Genomic DNA, 14,502 nt, shown 5'->3' with positions numbered 1-14,502 from the left:
AGGTATGCACAGGATCATCAGGCGTCTCGGTAAAATCCATGGCGGCTAAAGCAATGTCCGAATCAGTAGTGGAGTCCTGAGAGGTAGAAGAGGAGTCCATTGGGGTTGAAAACAAAGCAGGTGTAGACCCCCGGTCGGGCGGTTCAGAAGACGAGGATGGTTGCGTAGTCGAAGAAGGATCCAGCAAGATGAACTGGGACTGTGGCTGGGGGTCCTGTGACTCGCCTGGGGAGGCAGAAACCGGTGGAGAAGACGTGAAAAAAGATGTAATTGAAGAAGACTCACTAGGTGGCGACTCAGGAGTCGAAGTAACACCAGGTATAGGAACAGCAGGAGTAGGTACAGGAAATTGCGAGGTATTACCAGTCGGAGAAGTTGCAGGGATGTCAGCGGCGGGGTTAACATCCTCAGGAGCCTCGGGTAGCATCAGTGTGGTCTTGGACTGGCTCATCACGGTAGGAAGCAGGGCGACGCAACCAGAAGAGTGGGCAGTCTACGGCATAGTGACTGTCCTCCTTACAAATCCTACACTTGATAGGTGCGGTGCAGTCCCGGTAGGTGTGTCCTAACTGGTCGCAGTTAAAGCACACCACGTCAGGGCATGCGCGGGCGACATGGTCGGGGAGGTGGCACTTCCGGCAGGCAAGGACCTGACCATCATGTTTCACATGGGCGAGGCGGCGGCCAAAACGCAAGAAGGAGGGGATGGGTTGCTGAAGTTCCATTTTAACCACTCGGGTTCCGTTTTGGACACCTGCGTAGCCCTGGAGACCACAACGGCGAATATTACGGACGTTGCCATAGCGACTCAGGCAGTGGTTTAAGGCGCTGTCCAGCAGCTCGTAGGGGAGGTCGTACACAGCAACGAAGGTGAAGTGCGATTTAGTCGTAGAGGGGCCAGGCCGAGAGGAAGAAAAGCGCTTCGGGATGTAGGCAGATTGTTTGAGAAACAAGGAGCGATAATCTGTGGAGGAAAACCTAACAGTCATGAAGCCATTTGGTGTGCGTTGCAGGCAGCGGACACCGGCAACACCGATACCACAGTTCTTGAGATCATCGAACACTGCTGAGGTGAGCAGGTCCTTGCTTGGGAGATTAAAGTGGGCTGTACAGGGGCGCTCGGGCAAAAGGTTGGACGAATGCATATTTTCTTTATCTTCGTCACCAAGGCGGCTTTCGTATCGATGAAAGTGCACATCGCCATCAAGGTCCATATCGGAAGACTCACTACCATGATGGGGACGGCCAACGTCAGCGAACAAAGGTTGTGGAGGCAATTCCGCATCAACATCGGCCCAGCCAGGCTGGGGATTAGTGACAGAATTTTCAATACCGCAAGGGTAGGAAATCAGGAAGCATTTGCGAGAAAAGGAAAGACTGGGGGGGAATAGGCTTTGCCGTTACCCCCCCAGTGGGTACTTAAGACTTGCCTATACAAAAAACAAACAAGGGTACACGGCCTCTTGATCTTAGCCTAAAGGCCAAGAAGTGATGGCGAACAAGTTCGCGGAATGAAGGGTGGACAAATGAGGATTACCGAAATTAAGAGGGGAGGTGGTGCCCCGGATCACAGCCAGGCCCCACCTCCTGAGAATAAAAATAATGAAATAGAACGCAATACATCCGGGAGGAAATAAGTACAAATATGCTAACCGTGTGGGGGGAGGGGTGGGCACCGGGAGTGGTAGCCACAGCCATGTCCACCCCCCCTCTCCAAACGGGAGGTGACAAAGAATATTATCTAAGGATCCGTAGCACCTTGTTATCAATTTTACAGAGAACATTTGCATGGCCCCAAAATGATACAAATTCTTGGGGTGGAGTGAAATTGTAAGCCGCACGGATACGTATGCGCACACGTTGCTTAATAGTGGCAATAGCCTCATGCGGTGTAGACAATTGGCCTTCGAAAGTGTGGCGATTTCTCGCCGCCCATAGCTCGTTAAGGGTAAGATTAATGAGAAACCGGGTAAGCGCATTCGAGTGTAGATACCGGCTACCAGCGGGCAGGCCATGCTTAATAAGAACTAAAGAAGGGGAAACGTAAGGGGAGTAGAGTAAAATTGGCTGCACAAAGTAAAAATCCACGTCCAGACGTCTGGCCTGAGCAAGCACTCACAAAAGACGTGGGATAAGGTCTCGGGTTGACCACATATGGAACAGCCATCGCTAACCTGTAGATGGCGCCATCATGTGAGATAGGCCCGAGTCTTAAGGATTCCATGCACGAGGCGCCAAGCTATGTCAGCTTCCCAGTTCGTACTCAGACCCCCATAAATCCGTGGCCAAAGGGATGACCAGGGGAGGGGGGTGTGTAGCCTTCGCTCCCAAGCACTTGCACAAGGCAGGTCCTCTGGGGAAGGAAAAGCGAGTTTCGCATAAAAGGTTTTAACCTTGTAGTCGGGGAACAAGGTAAAATCCGTGTCAAGGCGATGAAAGGCTGTAAGAAGGTTGCGGAAGAATACTGGGAGGTTATCGCCAATATACTTCAGCACCGAATTAGATCTCAGGAAAGACCAGCTCTTGATCACTCGGCTCAGGGGCAGGCCAATCTAGAAGCGAGCAAAATAGACCCACTTGGAAGTGTAAGTCGGAACACCCATGTGGGGTACCCACCGTAGCTTTAAAGCGCGAGCTTTTTCGATCGGGTTAATCACAGCCAGACCACCGAGAGTGAGAGGGAGTTGACAAGTTCGCCGCTTAACAAGCTCTGTTTTGCCGTTCCACAGAAAGGCATAGATGACTCTAGTAACCCTCGTGTGGACCCAATCAGGCATGGGGAGAACTGTGGCTGTATACCACAGGCGTGATGCGCCGATGGTGTTAATAATCATAGCTTTACCCTTAAGAGAAAGAGTACGGCATTTCCATAAATTTAGACGCTTTTCAAGCTTGCTCACGCAATGTTCCCAATTTGGAAGTTCTTGGTCGGAGTTACCGAAGTAAACACCGAGAATTTTAAGTTTGTCGGTGACCCAGGTAATTGGAACAGGACCCGTTGATTGGCCCGCGAACGTGCCAATCCACAGTCCTTCAGTTTTTTGGGAATTAAGGCAAGAGCCTGAACCCCGTTTGAAGATGGATATGATCTGAAAGCATTTTACAACCGAGTAGTCATTAGCTAAAATAAGAGTGGCGTCGTCCGCGTACTGGGACACTTTGCTTTGTTTACTTCCCGAGCCCGGGATTAGGATTCCCTCAATACTCGGGTCACGGCGGATAGCTTGGCCAAGGCATTCAGCGACAAGGCAATAAAAGAGAGGGGAAAGCAAGCAACCTTGTCGGACTCCCCGTTCCAAATTAAAGGCTTGTGAGAGCTGGCCATTATTAATAACGCAAGATGATATGTCGTGATACACGACAGACACCCAACGCCAGAAATCAGGTCCGAAATTAAACAGCTCTTAAACACGTTGCAAGAAGCTGTGATTAACACGATCGAAAGCTTTCTCTTGATCCAAACTAATGATAGCGGCCGAGAGCTGCTTGTGTTGTACGTAGGAAATAGTATCCCGAATTAACATAAGGTTTTCGAAAATCGTGCGGCCAGGGACTCCACATGTTTGATCCTCGCTAAGGACACGCGAGATGACCTTGCGTAATCTATTTGCTAACACCTTAGTACAGAGTTTATAATCCGCATTTAGCAGGGAAATAGGTCGCCAATTCTTAAGGGTCAAGGGATCATCCTTCTTATAGAGAAGCCGGATGATACCTCGGCGCTGAGAGTCGGATAGCGATCCGTGCTTGAAGGAATAATTCAGCGAGTCTACTAAGTCTGCACCTAGTAGACCCCCAAAAGGCCGGTAAAATTCCACCGGAAGGCCATCGGCCCCGGGAGATTTGCCAGACGACATTTGAGAGAGAGCCTCATAGCACTCGCCGAGTGTGAGGTCCCCCTCGCATTTATTTTGGTCTTCAGCAGTGGGTTTTGCGTCCAGTTGATCTAACAGCCAGTCCTGACAAGAGAGATCAACAGGCTCAGCTGCATAAAGTGAACTGTAGAATTCGCGACAAGTGTTTAATATTTCCATGTCAGATGTGACAGACCGATCACCCACACGCAATTCCTGAATTATGTTGCGTGACTGTTGTTTAGTTTCGAGTTGAAAGAAATACCTAGTGGGTTTCTCTCCCAACTCAATCCACTGTTCTTTACTACGGATTATAGCTCCTTCAACGGCCTGATCTGATAGCGCTTGTAGACAGGTTTTAATCTCAGTTAAGCGATCGTGATCAGTGACGGTATTTGGATTACCGCGCGACAGGATATTACGAAACTCGCGCTCTAAGGATAATATCTCCCGCTGTCTCTCACGTGAAGCGTTAACACTGTGGGAAACAGCGAGTTCTTTTAGTTGTAATTTACCGGCATCCCACCAAACCGGAGGGTCAGTGAATGCCGATTTTACGTTGCGCCAAGAAAGCCAGAAGTCATTAACGGCTGTACAGAACGAGTCTGACTTTAACAGCTGGGTGTTAAACTTCCAAATACCGCGACCTCTCGGGTTTGAAGTCCCAAGTGTAATATTAATGCGGATTAAATGGTGATCTCAGTACACAAAGGGAGAGTCGTGAAACCCGCCGATACGATATCTCCTGGCTCTGGGAGTATAAAACCGATCTAGCCGGCAACCAATAGTGTGCGCACGATTAAACCAGGTATAAGGACGCCCCGAAGGGAAAGAAACACGATAAAAATCCTCCAAATTGAAAGTCAGTAAAAGTGTGGAGAGTCGCGACAGCCCTGTCACTAAACCTGTCATATCCTCCAAACTTATCTGACCAAATATCCGGAACACAATTAAAATCTCTGACAACAATGGTTTTGAGATTAGGGTAAACAAACTGCCAAAGGTCACTAAAGAAATGTTCCCTGTCCCGGTGGTTATTCAGGGCATAAACATTGAGTAATTGAAAGGAAATGTTATCCTTTTAGAGCTTAACGGCGAGGACTCTGCCCGCTAGATCGGTATTATGATCCGACAGAGTGACAGAGCTATTCAGATGAATAAGCACAGCGACGCCAGCAGATCGATTAGAACCTGGAGACCAAACAGCCTGGCCACCCCATTCCTTTTCCCACGTCTTACCTTGCGATAGGTCAGCGAGATGTGTTTCTTGCAGCACGAAAATATCGATACGAAGCGAGCGGAGCGCTTCGAAAACCTTAACGCATTTGTGGTGCTCGGCCACGCCGTTGATGTTAATGGACGCGAGCGAGACAGCCATAATAAAAATAAAAAGGTGGGGGGTGAACATAGTAAGCAAAAAATTACTTAGTAAAATGTTCGGGTTCGTGCGCCTGAGATCTTTGCATATTTCTAACAGTTTCGCATAGGCGTCCATGCTAAGGGTACGGTGTAGGTCAGCCCAAGCATCAACTTCACGATCGTTGAGGTTACGGTGCGCCAATGTTTGTAGATCTTCGTCCGCGTGGTTGCCAAAGTGAAATTGCAGAAAAAGGGCCCGGTAGCGGTAAAAGTCCGGAGCAGAAATCGCCTTCATCAGTCGGCCATACTGTTGGCGTGGCTTTTTGAGCGCCAGCATAAAATGACGCATGAATGCTGTTTCAGGGGCGGGTGTAGCTGTAGATTTCTTTGTAGCGGGTTTGTCGTCTTTTGCCGGGGACAAGGGGGCCCTTTTGCGTGACGATTCGCCCGAGTCGCTGAAGAGGTTCTGCGAAACGTTCGCGTATGTCGGCGAAGGAGACGCCGGAGTGGGTGGTGTAGAAATGGTCGAGGTTTCTGTACCAGCCGGAGAGGTCTCGGCCTCCATGGATTCGGTAGATTCCTCTGACGAAGTAGGGGGGGTGGGGGGCTCTGGGCTAGCCTCCCCCCCGGCTGGCGCCAGGCTTGCCGAGGTTGTCGTTGTTTCGGGCAGTCTTTGACCAAATGCTCCGTAGAGCCACAACGGTAGCAAGTGACCGGCTGGCCGGTGTATTTAAACGCAATTTCCAGCCCTTGTGTAACGATTTTGCGTGGAAGATCTTTGTCCAAGGGGAGAAATTCCGCCACGCGGATCCCACGCTCGATATGCTGATAGCCTTCTTCCGCGAAGTAGAGCCGGCGAAGCGTAGTCGACTTCAATTGCCCGTACTGTTGGAGTAGCGGGAGGAGTTGCTCGTCCGGGAATTCCACGGACACAAAGATAGAAACATGGATGTTCTTCGGGCCCAGAAGCCTCAGTGGTTTGACAGTACATTCATAGTCGAAACCCGCCGTCGCCAGGCGAGTAGCAGCGTCGGGGTTCGCCAAGGTACTATCAAAGCATTTACCTCCATATAACGGTACAACTCCAGTAATATCTGGTTGAAAATCCGGTAAGGATTGGATGATAGGTAAGGCATCGACGGTCATGCCTTCTTCCACCAACAAGCGCCCAGTTCGCTTCTGCGCGAAGGCCGCCCGCGGTCGGCCGGCCATCTTGTTTCGCATGTGGCGAAACAGGAAAACGGCGAAAAAAGCAAAAATAAAACTCACACAACCTTCAAACTGCACAAAAAGACGCACGGGATCCTTAGCAAGAGGCTCAGACAGAAAAAAACGGGAAGAAACGGCACTAACCGGAACGTATGATCGAAAAAGCACGGAGCCCTCCGACACCCACCCGATAAGAACAGATACTACACTTCATCTTAGCCAAAAGGCCGAGAAGCGATGGCGAACAAGTCCGCGGAACGAAGGGTGGTTCTTGTTCCCTAGCCTCGAGATATGGTGGCCCGAAAACTGTCGCATTTCCAGCTCCTGTTGCAATGCTGGCCCGGTTTCTCAGCTGCACACTGGGTTGTGACATTGTACTTTAACCCCCAACAGGGAAGAGACTCAACACGCCGCTGAACTACGAGCAAACTGGCAGTATTGAAAGCGACAAAGAGTCACGTCAGTTACCCGCTGACAATTTGTGTAAGAAAGTTAACAGAAAGTGATTTCGTGGAAACGAGGCCCTCGTAGGCGACTTACATACGTCGCTGATTTGCAGCTGATTCCGCGTTTCATGCGACTTAACATGGCTAGCCGCTCAAAAGAACGAAACACGATCACTTTGTCACTTTCGCGACCTACTCTAGGGAAAAAGCTAGATGTATCCTGTGACACCTTCCCTATAAAGCAGTAAATTTGCGCCCCTTTCTCTTGTCTACGACCATACCACAGGGAAAACACCGGTTCTCGTCCGATCACCGAAGTTAAGCCCTGTCGGGCGGGGTTAGTACTTGGATGGGTGACCGCCTGGGAATACCCCGTGTTGTAGGCTTTCCTTTTACGTTTTTTTGCGCGCAATCAACGATTTTGCCTTTTGCGAACGATCGATACCGCCTTCTTGAAACAGTTCAGGGACAACATAAAAGGCGACGATTTATTTAGACCGCAAGAAACCCATTCAAAAGCTAGAACACTGCCGCAATGTGCGGTCCAAGTTTGTGACCGCGCGAGAATGTTTAAATTTCGCCTATGACATCAAATTAACACTTTGTGACATCAAATTATTCGAAGCAACAATAGCGTAGACGACACAAACTCGATTTGAATGAAATTCCAGCGCCTTTTAGACGTGAAAATCAAGTACACGGCAACGAAAATCAAGCAATCATTCATTTAACTACAATCAAACACAACGAACAGCGTAATCTTTCCAACGGTTATTTAATAACGGTCGGAAATCAGCGCGCGGAGACAGCAATTTTTTGCAACAAAAAGACGACAACTTGAAAAGCTTATTCAACTAAACAAATCCAGCAACAAGAAAATCTACTCACGATTCAGACGAACTTCTTTCCGGCAGCGCTTTGTTCGTTTGTTCCTTCCTTCCCGTATTTAACACAGCTCCACGATCGCCCGCTCGACAGCTCAGTTCATTCATTCATTTCACGCTGCAAGTATTTAAAGTTGGAAAGCGTAAGTAATTGCCGTTCTCTCTTGTCGAATTATAGGTACAGTAAAGCAACAGACAGAAGGCCGTAAACCCTACCCTTTTTCCTTTCTTGCTTGGCAATCATATAAATCACTCGCTGCTCTGCTCTTGCAACCGTCCGTACTCCATCTGAAACATAACAAAACAAAGCCGCGCGCATGTTAGTTGAACATTAACTAGCAACCATCGGGGACTAGCGCGAACGCAGGTCCCCACTACCAGAAATTATACACTCGAGTTGCCCACATTTGGGGTAATCGCAAGGGTCAACCCAATCGAGGTGCAATGAAAGGGCCTCACCTTGAGAGGACTGCCTCCTTGATCACAGTACCTCCCGCATCAGGTAAGTATGAAATGCTTTGCGCCCCTCGACAACGGAAAAATTGCCTTACCCCTATATCCCTTGTGGTTTTTCTTTTAGTGGCCATCAGATCCGGGACTTTTACTGTCAGTACTCTCCTGCGTCTACATACATCCTATGGGGAGAGAGGCACACAAAATTCAATTCAATTTCAATTCTGTTTTTAGTTGATTATTTCTTCCCCGAGAGGTAGTGGGCCGCGCTCGGAGGTAGTGCTATACCGAGGCAACCCGTGGCTGGGACGAGGCAAGCCTCTTTTCCACAGCCCAGTTCCAAAAAATTAGTTTAATATATGAGCTGCTCAATGAGCAGCGTATCAGATATTAAGCTGATAAGAACAGATTTTTATGTTGAAAATGACTTTATTCACAAGGTGGAATCAAATGACCCCAGAAAAGAAAAATTACAAAAATAATAGAAAGAAATAACCAAAGACTAACTACCTAAACAACTACTACTGAACGAACAAGCTAAGGAATATTTACAAACAGGCGGAGAGGACCCCGGGAGCCATGCCACGGCCAGGCCCAAACCGCCCTAAAAAACCAATAATACAATATGTACAAAACGCCTAGTTACATCAAGCTGTATACAAGGAAAGACGAAAGAAACCGGAGTAGGTGTAAATATGCAAAACAAAATCTCTAACAACAGAGCCTTTGAAGCATGAACTAAACAAAATCCCTGAAGAGAGCCTTTGATTACAATAAACACGAACAGCGCACGGTAAAAAATGGGAATTCGAACATACATCTAGATGTAAAGCGGCGGAAACCCATTCTCCATGGCACAAATATTCTCAAGAATCCAACAATCGGAGAAACGAGATTCAGAATAGCGGAGGAAATCAAGAGAAACTTGACGCTTAAGATCACTGGAAACGAATAATAGCGCGATGATCTTTAGTTCCATTATGAAAGGTAGACTTATTACGAAAGGTCTAAATGCCATAGAGATTGGATTTCACGACCAGGCAAGCAAGTTTGGCCCTTTTAGCGGATGGAGAGGGCCAGAGAAAGAAAAAAACAAAAAGGAGATTGACAGCAAAGTTAGCTTGCAGAATCGAAGTAAGGAAAGGACGGAAGTGGGTCCACACCTTCTTAACATGAGGACAATGCAAAACACAGTGGTCAATGGTCTCCCGTCTGGGACAGGAAGCGCAAACATCAGAATCAATATAGCCCCAGGTTTTCAAGGAACTTCTAACTTTAACTCCCCGCAAGGTAATCAACCACAAAAGATCATTCTTAAAATTCTCAGAAAAACTGTCCCGGACGAGAGACCAGTGACGCGTAAGGGAAAAATTAGAAGGGACAAAGTGAGACCATACAAAAGGAAGGACAGGAGGGGAGGCAACAATACCTAAAAGGTGTGCATAAATCTTCTTGGATGTCAGATCAGAAACACTAGAAAGCTTGGAAAGTAAGCGCAAACAGGAGTCGTAAAAGGGCGTGGGAGAGGCCGAACTAGGCGAGGATACATCGCGAAGCCCAGCCCACTCAACACGCATAGATGACAGACGGCGGCCAATAAAATATTTGCAAAGAAAAAAACTAGAATCATCAGGATTAGAGATAGTCGAAACAATTAAAGACAACAAAAGAGCTTGACACTTAAGCTTAAGATTGCAAATACCCAAACCGCCTACTTTCACGTCTAGGGAGCAAGTGTTTCGGCTGACAGTCTCAATACGAGACCCCCAGACAAAACCCCAAATTAGCTGGTTAACACGTGCGAGCACCCACGCGGGCATAAGCAAAAACCGACCAAGATAGAGAAGTTTGCTAAGGCCAAGAACATTAACAATTAAGGCCTTGCCAACAAAGGAAAGAGAACGGGATTTCCAGGGATTAAGCGCTTTCTCCAACTTCTCTATTTTAGGCTGCCAATTATCAATTTCAACAGGCACCGCTCCAAAAACAACACCCAAAATTTTCATTTTACGGACCCATGTGAGTCCAAGACGCTCATCGGTGCGAGACCTCTAAGAACCCAACCACATGGCTTCTGTTTTTGACCGATTTAGTTTAGCACCAGAACCACGTTCGTATATTGAGATCAGATCAAAAAGACGGCGTAGAGAGAAAACATCTTTTAGAATGGTCGTGGTATCATCCGCATAAATCCTTACCTTAGCTTGGCGACCACGAGCGCCGGGTAGGAGAAAACCCCTAATCTCTGGACAGTTTCTGATCTGACAGGCAAGAGCCTCCACGCATAAAACATAAAGCAAGGGAGACAGAGGGTCCCCCTGTCTAACGCCACGGCGCAGGGGAATCCCCTCTGTCAACCAACCATTTAAGATAATCTGCATAAAGGCGCCCTCGTATAAGATGTAAACCCACTTCCGAAAAATAGGACCAAAGCCGAGGTGACAAAGGAGATCAGAGAGAAATGAACGATCAACACAATCAAAAGCCTTTTCCTGATCAAGACTGACAAGAATTGCCGCCTCATCAGTCCGCTCAATATAATCCAAAATATCACGCAACATAACAACATTAGAAGAAATCGAACGGCCAGGGACCGAACAAGTTTGATCAGGATGAACCACAGAACTAAGAACACGAGACAAACGAGTAGTAAGGACCTTAGAAAGAATTTTATAATCGACATTGACCAGACTGATGGGCCGCCAGTTTTTCAAATCTCTCCTGTCACCCCGCTTCTTATAGATCAGGCGTGTGGCGCTACCCTTCATTGACTGAGGGAGCACGCCGTCGCGCAAACATTCTCGAGCTACCTGTAAGAAATAGGGACCAAGAAGGTGCCAAATCTTACTAAAAAATTCAACAGTAAAACCATCAGGGCCAGGGGACTTATTGAGACTTAAGCCGACCAAAGATTCAGCAAGTTTAGTTAGGGTAAATTCACCATCACAAAGAGTGCAATCGGCTTCAGAGAGAGAAGACGAGAAACCACGCAAAAGCTGTTGTTTACAAGAATCGTCAATCGGCTCAGGGGAAAACAAATTAGCATAAAAAAGTACGTGCGCACGTTCAATCTCGTCACGAGAAAAAACCTCAATACCATCAGAATTTAAAATAGAAGACAACGAATTACGCTCAGCACGTTCGCGCTCAAGTTTAAAGAAAAAAGGCGTAGGTTTCTCGCCTTCCTCTAACCATTGAGCTCTACTACGAGTTTTGACACCCTCAAGATCCCTAAAGGTAAGTGATTTTAACTGAGAGTCCAGGGCGACAATCTCAGCAGCAGCCGAGTCATCACCCTGGACAAGACGCTGTCTGCAACCAATTAAGCGATTAGTTATAACAACACGCTCATGATTTAACTTCCTGCGGTTCTCAGCAGCAAAGGAAATAATTTCGGCCTGCAGCGAACGTTTTAAAAAATCCCACCAGAGTTTGACGGACGGGAAGGAATCAATACACGATGAAAGATCATCAATACGATCAGAAATCATAGAACAGAAATCAAGATCCTGAAGCAAAGAGTTATTAAACTTCCATAAACCAGGACCGCGAGGGAAATCATTATTTAAGACAAAATGCAAATGAACAAAATCATGATCAGAAAAACAACAAGGCGAGATGTGGCACGACTGAGCAAAACGGACGAAATTCAAAGAAATAAAAAACTTATCTAGACGGCTACCGATAGAAAAATCAGAACTAAACCAAGAGCAATCACGAGTGTGTGGATGAAGCTTACGAAAAATGTCAACAAAACGAAAAGCAGAGCGAAAATCAGACAAAAATTTAGAGGGAGAGAAAACCCCGCCATGTTTATCCAGATCGGATTCATAGGCATTAAAGTCACCCCCCAAAATAGTAGCATCGGAAGGGAGAAAAAACTCATGAAGAGTATCAAAGAAATCCTTCCGGTCCGTCAAATTCGTGGGCGCATAAATATTAACTAAATTAATTTTGAAGGAATTAAATTGAACCAAAAGGCTAACAACTCTTCCCGCAGTATCCTTACGCCAGGACAAAACACTAGCATCGAAACGTTCTGACAATAGCGTTAGAGTTCCACCATGACGACCAATGGAGGGGGACCAAAAAGAGGGCCCCCGCCATCTAGACGCAAGGGAACGAAGAACAGAGGAATCAGAAAGCGAAGTTTCCTGAACGAAACAAAGATCGATATCAGAAGAGCGGACATAATCAAAAACTAAATTCTCCTTACGGAGGTCAAAGCCGCGGGAGTTGATTGATAGCAATTTAAACATTAGGAAGAGTTGTTATCCTTCCGACGGGGAGCCACAACATTTGACCTGCTCAACTTACGAGCAAGCGGAGTACAAGAATTGTCCGCTTTACCAGGCTGGCGCCCAATAGGTTTCGGTTTGATCTTCGGCTTATTGGAGTGTCTCAAAGCTTGTGCAAGTAGAAAGTCATCGGGCGGAACAGGCGAAGGGTCAGCCTTCTCCAGTTCAGGATGGGTAGCAGGCGAAGATAACGACGGCAAGGCAGAAGAAGCAGGAGAAGAAAACAGCACAGGTGTAGCAGCAAAAGAAGCCTCCGCTTGCGAGGGAGATGGTGAAACCAGGCCAGCGAGAGAATCATCAGAAGCAGGCGCAGAAGAGACAGGATCAGCATGAGCAGCAACGGGGACAACAGCGGTAGCGGCGGCGACAACTGAAACATCAGAGGCAGCAGCAGCTAGCGCAGAATCAGATAAATCATCTACGGGGGCCAGGGCAGAATCAACAGGTTGAGGCACAGAAGAAGTCATCGAAGCATCCGAAGCAGGAAAACTGGACACAGGAAAAACGGTGGCAGACTTGGAAAGATCAATTAGGTCATCAGGAGATGGAGGCGAAACAGAAGACGCCGCGGGAGAAGACGAAGGAGAGGAAGGCGGCGGCGGTAAACCACGATCAGGATCAGGAACATCAGCAGGAGGGTCACTAGCAGGCGGTCGCATAGTAGGCTGTGGAACAGCGGTAGCCAAAGGACGGTTTTCATCATCATCATCATCATTATCGGCTGCAGGTTCACTGGCAGGCGGTCGCACAGTAGGCTGCGGAACAGCGGTAGCCAAAGGACGGTTTTCATCATCATCAGCATTATCAGGCTCAGTTTCAAGACGGCGCCACCAGGAAAGGGGACAATCTACAGCATAATGACCTTCCTCTTTGCAAATACTGCATTTAACTTTCTCAGAGCACTGAACATAAGTGTGGCTCACTTGATCGCAATGAAAACAAACAGTATTCAGACACGAGCGAGCCACATGATCGGGCAGATGGCACTTGCGGAAGGTGGGGACTTGCCCGTCATGCTTCACTCTCAGTAGCTTTCGGCCAAAACGCATAAAGGAAGGTATAGACTCCACTAACTCCATCTTAATAACACGAGTACCACTCTGGACACCCTCATAACCGTGCAGATTACATCTTCTAATGTTCAAGACAGTTCCATACTTGCTGAGACGGTGAGCCAAAGCTTCATCGAGGAGTTCATACGGGGCGTCAAAAACGGCCACAAAGGTATACGGAGAAGACGGATCCCGACTATAATTGTGACGACGAGGAATGAAGGACGATTTACGGACAAACAAGTTGCGATAATCAGCAGTCGAAAAAGTCACCGACACAAACCCATTGGAACTGCGTTGAACACAACGAACACCGGCTGGACGAATACCACAGCTTTTAAAATCAGCGAACATGTCAGAAAGAGAAACTTCCTTGTTGGACAACATAAAGAGGGCAGACCACAGCCGCTCTGGCAACAAATTATACGGATGAATATTCAGCTTATCGGCATCTGACATACCAGCATGATTATTAAGGAAAAGACCTTCACGCGAGGAATTGGACGAAACACTGTCAGTACGACGACGACCACCAACTGCTTGTGCAAAAGAAGACGGACCTTCAATCTCCATAGATTCGTCAACACGGTCGGCCCAGCTATGCTGAGGATCACGAGACACATTGCCCATACCACAAGGCCAAGAATAACTGATCTGCACACTTATAAAGGCAGAAGGAAAAGAAACAAAAGAAACAGGGGGAAAAGGCTTTGCCGTTCCCCCCCGGCAGGTACTTAGGACTGCCTTTTAACAAAAAACAAAATTAGGACACGCACCACTTGACTTAGCCAAATGGTCGAGAAGCGATGGCGAACAAGTTCGCAGAACGAAGGGTGGTTCTTGTTCCCTAGCCTCAAGATATGGTGGCCCGAAAACTGTCGCATTTCCAGCTTCTGTTGCACAGCTGGCCCCCGTTTGTTAGCTGTCTACTGGCTTGTGACGTTGTA

The 14,502-nt window shown here is 47.6% G+C and overlaps 3 non-coding genes and 1 pseudogene across 3 annotated transcripts; 1 reads left to right on the top strand and 3 right to left on the bottom strand.

Annotated features, from left to right (window-relative positions):
* Positions 1 to 6,572: 6,572 nt before the first annotated feature.
* LOC146486869 (U2 spliceosomal RNA) lies at positions 6,573 to 6,661 on the bottom strand (annotated as a pseudogene).
* A 474-nt stretch (positions 6,662 to 7,135) lies between these two features.
* On the top strand, positions 7,136 to 7,254 carry LOC146486868 (5S ribosomal RNA). The gene has a single exon (XR_014858601.1). It is a non-coding gene; the product is annotated as a 5S ribosomal RNA (ribosomal RNA).
* Positions 7,255 to 8,098: 844 nt separating this feature from the next.
* LOC146486867 (U1 spliceosomal RNA) lies at positions 8,099 to 8,262 on the bottom strand. The gene has a single exon (XR_014858791.1). It is a non-coding gene; the product is annotated as a U1 spliceosomal RNA (small nuclear RNA).
* A 197-nt stretch (positions 8,263 to 8,459) lies between these two features.
* LOC146486866 (U2 spliceosomal RNA) lies at positions 8,460 to 8,649 on the bottom strand. The gene has a single exon (XR_014858702.1). It is a non-coding gene; the product is annotated as a U2 spliceosomal RNA (small nuclear RNA).
* Between the last annotated feature and the right edge of the window lie 5,853 nt (positions 8,650 to 14,502).

The sequence above is a fragment of the Pavona decussata genome, unplaced genomic scaffold, assembly GCF_977016875.1.
Source record: "Pavona decussata unplaced genomic scaffold, jaPavDecu1.1 SCAFFOLD_19, whole genome shotgun sequence".
Lineage (NCBI taxonomy): Eukaryota > Metazoa > Cnidaria > Anthozoa > Scleractinia > Agariciidae > Pavona > Pavona decussata.
Note: the sequence above shows the minus strand (reverse complement) of the source record. Positions and strands in the feature narration are given on the sequence as shown.